Source organism: Hyperolius riggenbachi, chromosome 11, assembly GCF_040937935.1.
Source record: "Hyperolius riggenbachi isolate aHypRig1 chromosome 11, aHypRig1.pri, whole genome shotgun sequence".
NCBI classification, from domain to species: domain Eukaryota; kingdom Metazoa; phylum Chordata; class Amphibia; order Anura; family Hyperoliidae; genus Hyperolius; species Hyperolius riggenbachi.
Window position 1 is genome coordinate 231,532,646 of NC_090656.1, and position 9,812 is coordinate 231,542,457.

Consider the following 9,812-nt stretch of genomic DNA (forward strand, 5'->3'; position numbering starts at 1 on the left):
CTGCAGGTGAGAGATACTACACAGAGACAGGAGGGAGGTACTACAAGAGTCTACAGGGGAGAGATACTACACAGAGACAGGAGGGAGGTACTACAAGAGCCTGCAGGGGAGAGATACTACACAGAGACAGGAAGGAGGTACTACAAGAGCCTGCAGGGGAGAGATACTACACAGAGACAGGAGGAAGGTACTACAAGAGCCTGCAGGGCAGATACTACACAGAGACAGGAGGGAGGTACTACAAGAGCCTGCAGGGGAGAGATACTACACAGAGGCAGGAGGGAGGTACTACAAGAGTCTACAGGGGAGAGGGGCTCCCTAGAGGCAGGAGGGTGCTGCTAGGAGGTACTCCAAAAGCCTGCAGGGGAGAGGGGCTACATAGAAGCAGGATGGTGCTTACTCAGAAGTACTACAAGAGCCTGCAGGGGAGAGGGGCTACACAGAGACAGCAGGGTGCTGCTGGGGGATACTACAAGAACCTGCATGCAAGAGATGCTCGGACCGTACAGAGATAGGAGGGTGCTAGTGAGAGGAACTACAAGTGCCTGCATGGAAGAGCCGTTCGGATGGTACAGAGATATGCATTAGCTACATAGAGGAACTACAAGAGCCTGTATGGGAGAGACGATTAGACTGGTTCAGTTTCAAGCATGAAACAACTATCGCAAACAATTAACCAAATGTATAAGACCTGGAACCCACTACAAATTGCTATCGCAAATCGCAATCGCTAGCGTTTTGTATGAGCGGTATGTAAGCGATTTCATGGTTGCGGGTAGCGTTTTTAAAGCGGTTGCTTTTTTGCCAGCGGTTGTGTAGCGATTTAGCGATTACCGTTTTTAATTCTGATTGGTCCTTTCAATTTATAAAAATTGTTATTACAGTGTGCAGTAACTTCAAAACGCTAGCAAAATCGCTCTGTGTAGGTTTTGACGAGCTTGTAAAAACAAAGCAGAGGACACCAAGAGCCCAATAGTGTAATATTGTCTGGTAAGCTCAATATATAATGTACTGTCAAAGGTTCTTATACTCACAAAGGTGGGTTACCATCAGGCAACCACTTGACAGGCAGGTGGGGAGTATTAGTACCTGACCCCACTCAGGTATAAAAGTCACTCTCTGTAGATAGGAAAATGGGGAAAGAACCCCTCCACCAGGGGTGGACTTAATCGTGCTGTAATATGTACGAATAGGGGCGCCAAACAGAGTAAAACAATGTTCTAAAAATGATAAAAAGAGGGACGTCGAGGTGGACTTACCTCCCTCTGGTAGTGGATACTCAAATGCAGAGTAAAAAATATACAATTTATTCACAGCTCCATAAAATCGCAACGCGTTTCGCGGTCAATAGTCCTGCTTCATCAGGCAGTACAGGAGCATATAAAACTGGCTCAGGTCCATAAAGCATGTGAGGGCCCTGTGGGCGGGGAATGGGCCCGGATTCGCAGCAGTGGAAACCCGGCCCTTACTGAATGACAGTAGCTCGTGTGTGTGTGTGTGGTGTGTGTGTAGTGTGTGTGTGTGTGTGTGGTGTGTGTAGTGTGTGTGTGTGTGTGTGGGGGAGGGGGGTGGTGTGTGTGTGGGGGGGGGGGGGGGGGTGTGTGTAGTGTGTGTGGGTGTGTGTGTGTGGGGGGATGTGTGTGTGTGTGTGTGTGTAGTGTGGGGGTGTGGGGGGGAGTGTGTGTGTGTGTGTGTGTGTGTGTGTAGTGTGGGGGTGGGGGAATGTAGTGTGTGTGTGTGTGTGTGTGTGTAGTGTGGGAGTGTGTGTGTGTGTGTGTGTGTAGTGTGGGGGTGGGGGAATGTAGTGTGTGTGTGTGTGTGTGTGTAGTGTGGGGGTGGGGGAATGTAGTGTGTGTGTGTGTGTGTGTGTAGTGTGGGGGTGGGGGAATGTAGTGTGTGTGTGGTGTGTGTGTGTGTGTGGGGGGGGGGGTGAGTGTGTATGGTGTGTGTGTGTTGTGTGTGTGTGGTGTGTGTGTGTAGTGGGGGGGTGGGGGGTGTGTGTGTGTGTGTGTGTGTGTGTGTGTGTAGTGTGGGGGTGGGGAATGTAGTGTGTGTGTGGTGTGTGTGTGTGTGTGGGGGGGGGGGGTGAGTGTGTATGGTGTGTGTGTGTTGTGTGTGTGTGGTGTGTGTGTGTAGTGTGGGGGTGGGGTGTGTGTGTGTGTGTGTGTGTGTGTGTGTGTAGTGTGGGGGTGGGGGGGAGTGTGTGTGTGTGTGTGTGTAGTGTGGGGGTGGGGGGGAGTGTGTGTGTGTGTGTGTGTGTAGTGTGGGGGTGGGGTGTGTGTGTGTGTGTGTGTGTGTGTGTGTAGTGTGGGGGTGGGGGAATGTAGTGTGTGTGTGGTGTGTGTGTGTGTGTGTGGGGGGGGGTGTGTGTGTGTGTGTGTGTGTGTGTAGTGTGGGGGTGGGGGAATGTAGTGTGTGTGTGGTGTGTGTGTGTGTAGTGTGGGGGTGGGGGGGAGTGTGTGTGTGTGTGTGTGTAGTGTGGGGGTGGGGGGGAGTGTGTGTGTGTGTGTGTGTGTAGTGTGGGGGTGGGGGGAATGTAGTGTGTGTGTGGTGTGTGTGTGTGTGTGGGGGGGGGGGGTGAGTGTGTATGGTGTGTGTGTGTGTGTTGTGTGTAGGCTTTTGTGAAGAATAAAGAGATACTGAGAATTTCCAATGAGGAGATGGACTAACCCCAAATATGTCAGATTTTTACTACCTACTTTAAGCCACAGCTCCATAGGAAAGAGTGTATCCTACTCTTAAGTCAAAAATAAAAAATGAGTTTTACTCACCTGGGGCTTCCCTCAGCCCCCTGCAGCTGATCGGTGCCCACGTAGAGTCGCTCTGATGCTCCGGGTCCCGCTGGCTCTACGTGGGCACCGATCAGCTGCAGGGGGCTGAGGAATGCCCCAGGTGAGTAAAACTAATTTTTTTTTTTTTACTTAAGGTTCACTTTAAAAAATGTACTTATAAGTATGTAATGTTGAAAATATGTAGCCATGACTCTTACTCTGTCTAGCTAATTACTTGCTGCAGGAAGGTGGGATTTTCTAGACAGTCTCACAGCAACAGTACTCCCAACAGAATGCAGAGAACACCGTTGCCATGCATTCTGTTGCCATGCATTCCGCTTATGTATTTGGCTGGTGTTGCCATGGAAAAAAGCAAATGTTGGGCTAAAGGTGAGTTTTGGTAGTTTTTGGCTGGAGGTAGATTATTATAGAAAATAATGTTAACTACATTAAAGCAAACTTGACCTGAAAAATAGTCAAACTAATCATACACATGTCATACTTACCTCCCGTGTAGTTTGCTCATCAATCTCTTTCTCCTCTCCCGCGTCATGTTTGTCCACTGTGATCAATGAAATTCTCCATCCTCCATTTTAAATATGGCCATTACACTATAACAACTTCCTGGTCAGCACTCTGTTAACCAGTAATATTATTTGAGCCACAGGGAAATATGGACATTACCTTGCACATCATTTGTCCTTTCAGTTATAACTGACAGCAACTGATATAGTGGAAAGGGGCCCTAATACTAGGTACACACAAAGCAATTTTTTGACAGATTTACTGTCAGATCCGTTATTACCAACATGTCCGATCTGATTTATTTTCAGTTTTTCAAATTATTTTTTGCAGAAGTCAACGGAAAAACGATCCAAAAATTGATTGGAAATCAGATCAGACATGTTGGAAATAATCGATCTGACAGTAAATCTGGCAGAAAATTGCATCGTGTGTATCTAGCATTCGGCTTCCAGCTTCTGGATTGACAAGTCTGACTAGATCTAGTCAGAACTGGAAGAGATTGTTGTTAGAGGAAAATGGTGAGCTTTTGAGAGGAACTGACGGGGAGGTTTGCAGCTACAGCATGTGTTTATTATATACTAGCTGATGACCCAGCGTTGCCCGGGTATGTATCTGGCAGGTGTTGGCTGCGCCCACTTTTCCTAACCCTAACACACAATTACTCAATTACTTAATGACCAAGTGTGTGAGCTTTGCGGTCTTTGGCATCAATCATTTGCATTGAAATAAAACAATTGATTGGCTGTGGCTCCACCCCTTTTCTGAATTTGAACCCCAATCACACAATGGCCAACTGTACCAGGTACTGGTGATTAATATTGCAAGAGGCTTGTGCCATTAACAGTGCAAGAATGGCAGCAATTAAATATTCCCCCTTGAAAATCAATAGGTGAATTTTGATTGGCTTTTGTAGGCTCCACCCACTTTTCTGAATATTAATCCCAGTCACCCAGTGACCAATTATGCAAAGTTTGACAGCCCTGCCATTAACAGTGTAAGAATGGCTGCAGTTTACATTTTCCCAATGAAATTTGTATTTTTCTCTGCCCACTGATGTCCCGACATTGCTCGGGTATGTATTTGTCTCGTGTTGGCTCCGCCCACTTTTTCTAACCCTAACACACAATTACTCAATGACCAAGTTTGTGAGCTTTGCGGTCTTTGGCATCAATAATTTGCATTGAAATGAAACAAATCTTATTGTCTGTTTGTGGCTCCACCCCTTTTTCTGAATTTGAACCCCAGTCACCCAATGACCAACTGTGCCAGGTTTGAGGCTTGTGCCATTAACAGTGCAAGAACGGCAGCAATTGCATATTCCCCTCAAAAATCAATAGGTGAATTTTGATTGGCTTTTGTAGGCTCCACCTACTTTTCTGAATATTAATCCCAGTCACCCAGTGACCAATTATGCAAAGTTTGACAGCCTTACCGTTAACAGTGTAAGAATGGCTGCAGTTTACAGTTTATACGTTAAATTTGTATTTGTCTGCCCACTGATGACCCGGCATTGCTTGCTTATGTATTTGGCTGGTGTTGGCTGCACCCACCTCACCCTAACACACAATTACTCAATAACTCAATGACCAAGTTTGTGAGCTTTGCGGTCTTTGGGATCAATAACTTACATTCAAATGAAAAAAATCAGATTGGCTGTTTGTGGCTCCACCCCCTTTTATTAATGTAAACCCCACTCTCCCAATGATCAACTGTACCAGGTTTGAGGCTTGTGCCATTAACAGTGCAAGAATGGCAGTAATGAAATATTCCCCTGAAAAAGCAATAGGTGAATTTTGATTGGCTTTTTTAGGCTCCACCCACTTTTCTGAATATTAATCCCAGTCACCCAGGGGCCAACTGTGCAAAGTTTGGGATCCCTGCCATTAACAGTGTAAGAATGGCTGCAGTTTACATTTTCCAGTGAAATTTGTATTTGTCTCCGCCCCCTTTTTGGTAATGGGAATAAAACGTATCCTATACTTTATTCCAGGTAGTGTACTATGTGTGTGCCAAATTTCATTCAAATCCGTTCAGCCATTGTTGCGTGATCGAGTAACAAACAAACATACAAACATCCGAACTTTCCCATTTATATTAGTAGGATAATTTTACTCAGTTCAGGTTCACTTTAAGCTTAAAAATGTGTGGCACGATATATAAAACAATTATGGTCGATTTTTAACAGAAGTTATGGAAGTCCTTGCACAGCGGCTGGGCACAGTCCGCTGTCATCTGCCGGTCACGTGGTACGCGAGTCTCCCCTGCGGTAGTCAGCTTGCTGTGCTTTTGTCTTATTAGATGATACATTTCACACCCGTCCCTGTCTGTCCCACTGAATTCATTATCCGCAGGGAAGGTGTTTAGTCCACCGCGTGTTATCAGCTGCGCACGAATGACATCAGTGAGATCAGCGGTTCCGGCGGCGTTGTGAAATGTGTGGAGGAAAGAGCGGTATGGCAGCTCTACTGACGGTAAATACAGAGGGCTACTTTCCACTAGCAGAGTGTGCTTGGAAGAACAAAGAGAAATCGAGAGCCCAATATGGTGTAGTATTGTTAAGTTGGTTGTGGTTTAAAGCAAAATTTTAAGAAATACTCACAAACATGGGTTACCCATAGGCAACCACTTCAAGTGCAGGTGGGCAGTATTAGAACCTGACCCCACTCAGGTTATTGAGATGTCGCTCTCTGTAGATAGGAAACGGGGTAGCACCCCTCCACCGAGGGTGGAATCAAGATTTTAGCAAGGCTTGGTGTACAGAGGCGCCAGAGTAGAATAAAAATGTTTAAAAACCGTCTAAAAGAGGGGAATGTTCAGGTGAACTTACCTTCCTCAAAAATATAGAACTCAATTGAGTCACAATATATCAAAACAAAAAACGTTTTATTTAAAGGGACACTGTAGGGGGGTCGGGGGAAAATGAGTTGAACTTACCCGGGGGCTTCTAATGGTCCCCCGCAGACATCCTGTGTTGGCGCAGCCACTCACCGATGCTCCGGCCCCGCCTCCGGTTCACTTCTGGAATTTCAGACTTTAAAGTCTGAAAACCACTGCGCCTGCGTTGCCGTGTCCTCGATCCCGCTGATGTCATCAAGAGCGCACAGCGCAGGCCCAGTATGGTCTGTGTCTGCGCAGTACACTCCTGTTGACATCAGCGGGAGCGAGGACACGGGCGTGCAGGCGCAGTGGTTTTCTGACTTTAAAGTCAGAAATTCCAGAAGTGAACCGGAGGCGGGGCCGGAGCATTGGGGAGTGGTTGCGCCAACACAGGATGTCTGCGGGGGACCATTAGAAGCCCCGGGTAAGTTCAACTCATTTTCCCCCGACCCCCCCTACAGTATCCCTTTAACTCCACTTAGTGCAATGCGTTTCGCAGGTGTGGTCCTGCTTCATCAGGCAAACAGGAGTATAACTCAATGGCTCTAGATGCAGAAGTGAGCGCCTCTCACAGAGGCGTTTTTTGTATTGATATATTGTGACTCAATTGAGTTCTATATTTTTGAGGGAGGTAAGTCCACCTGAACATCCCCCTCTTTTAGACGGTTTTTAAACATTTTTATTCTATTCTGGCGCCTCTGTACACCAAGCCTTGCTGAAATTCCACTAGCAGAGGTTTGTGATGTGACTCCAACCATCATCAGATCGCAAAATGCTACTTTTAAACTGATGGAAACCAGGCAGAGAGGTTTCCATTAGTGCGCTGCATTTGCAATGGGATTTTTCCTCACTGTGAGATTCGTCGCTGTACGATTTTTCTGCAATTCGGCAATGCAAAAAGTTTTCCAGACTGTTTTTTGTTTCCCATCGTAGACGATGCAAATGCACCTCAATCATGCCATACACTGGATGGATCGTGGCGGAATTGTGGTACAATCGTGGTAGAGAGGGAAATAAAATGATCCGCTGTGAATCAAGATCGGAAATGTGATTTCACATATACCCACTGCAATCATTTGTACCGCGATTCAGTGTTGCTAGCGAACTTTCGCCAAAGTCATTTTTTCGCATTGCAAATGCTATTTCCGATTTTGAGAAAGTTTTGCTAAAAAAGCTCAAATTTTTGCCTTTTCGCATTTTACGTGAAAAATCTTTATTGTACCGTGAAAAGAGCAAAAAAATAGAAAAACAATATTTTTACTGTGCACATTTTCATTGTAAAAAGCGCAAAAAAACAAAACTTTTATAAAAAAAAAATGTTGATGGCATTTTTGCTCAAAAATTGAGTATAACATTATTTTTGTGAAAATGAATGCAAAAAAGAATATTTGCATTTTCACTCATCACTGCCGCGATTTACACTCAATCCATTGTATGTGCGGCACGACCACAATTGCGATTTGCGACGGGAGAAAAAAAGAATCAGTGGAAGAAAAATTGATTTGCCGGATTGCAAAAGAAATTACACAGTACTGCTATTTCTATGCGATTTTTCCCACCTCCCCACCCATTGCCCACACCCTTCAGGGGGAACCCAGGATTTTCAAGGTGGGGATTCCTGAAAGGTCTCCCTCAGCCCCCGCACAGTACAGTATAATAAATGGTAGGACATCATGCTGGGTACACATAATGCAATTTCCCAACCGACTGACAGCACTGACAATTATTTCCTAAATGTCCGATCTGCTCCCCATCGACAATGGGATTGATCAGGAGCAGTTTGGATACAGATAATAATGAGGACAGCTCACATTAGTAATGAAGGGGAAAGTGAAGCATTCACACAGCAGGGCACAGGGCTGTGCTCAAATCTGGCTCCCCAGAGCTACTCCATGCTCTGTACAAACGCGGCTGCTCCATGCTCTGTACACACGCTGCTGCTCCATGCTCTGTACACACGCTGATACTCCATGCTCTGTACACACACTGCTGTTCCATGCTCTGTACACCGCTGCTGCTCCATACTCTGTACACACGCTGCTGCTCCATGCTCTGTACACACGCTGCTGCTGCATGCTCTGTACACACGCTGCTGCTCCATGCTCTGTACACACGCTGCTGCTCCATGCTCTGTACACACGCTGCTGCTCCATGCTCTGTACACACGCTGCTGCTCCACGCTCTGTACACACGCTGCTGCTGCATACCCTGTACACACGCTACTGCTCCATACTCTGTACACATGCTGCTGCTCCATGCTCTGTACACACACTGCAGCTCCATGCTCAGTACACACGCTGCTGCTCCATGCTCTCTACACAAGCTGCTGCTCCATGCTCTGTACACACCCTGCTGCTCCATGCTCTGTACACACGCTGCTGCTCCATGCTCTGTACACACGCTGCTGCTCCATGCTCTGTACACACGCTGCTGCTCCATGCTCTGTACACACCCTGCTGCTCCATGCTCTGTACACATGCTGCTGCTCCATGCTCTGTACACACGTTGCTGCTCCATGCTCTGTACACACGCTGCTGCTCCATGCTCTGTACACACGCTGCTGCTCCATACTCTGTACATACGCTGCTGCTCCATGCTCTGTACACACGGTGCTGCTGCATACTCTGTACACACGCTGCTGCTCCATACTCTGTACACATGCTGCTGCTCCATGCTCTGTACACACACTGCTGCTCCATACTCTGTACACACGCTGCTGCTCCATGCTCTGTACACACGCTGCTGCTGCATGCTCTGTACACACGCTGCTGCTCCATGCTCTGTACACACGCTGCTGCTCCATGCTCTGTACACACGCTGCTGCTCCACGCTCTGTACACACGCTGCTGCTGCATACCCTGTACACACGCTACTGCTCCATACTCTGTACACATGCTGCTGCTCCATGCTCAGTACACACGCTGCTGCTCCATGCTCAGTACACACGCTGCTGCTCCATGCTCTGTACACACCCTGCTGCTCCATGCTCAGTACACACGCTGCTGCTCCATGCTCTGTACACACGCTGCTGCTCCATGCTCTGTACACACGCTGCTGCTCCATGCTCTGTACACACGCTGCTGCTCCATGCTCTGTACACACGCTGCTGCTCCATGCTCTGTACACACGCTGCTGCTCCATACTCTGTACATACGCTGCTGCTCCATGCTCTGTACACACGGTGCTGCTGCATACTCTGTACACACGCTGCTGCTCCATACTCTGTACACATGCTGCTGCTCCATGCTCTGTACACACGCTGCTGCTCCATACTCTGTACACACGCTGCTGCTCCATGCTCTGTACACACGCTGCTGCTGCATGCTCTGTACACACGCTGCTGCTGCATGCTCTGTACACACGCTGCTGCTCCATGCTCTGTACACACGCTGCTGCTCCATGCTCTGTACACACGCTGCTGCTCCACGCTCTGTACACACGCTGCTGCTGCATACCCTGTACACACGCTACTGCTCCATACTCTGTACACATGCTGCTGCTCCATGCTCTGTACACACACTGCTGCTCCATGCTCAGTACACACGCTGCTGCTCCATGCTCTCTACACACGCTGCTGCTCCATGCTCTGTACACACCCTGCTGCTCCATGCTCAGTACACACGCTGCTGCTCCATGCTC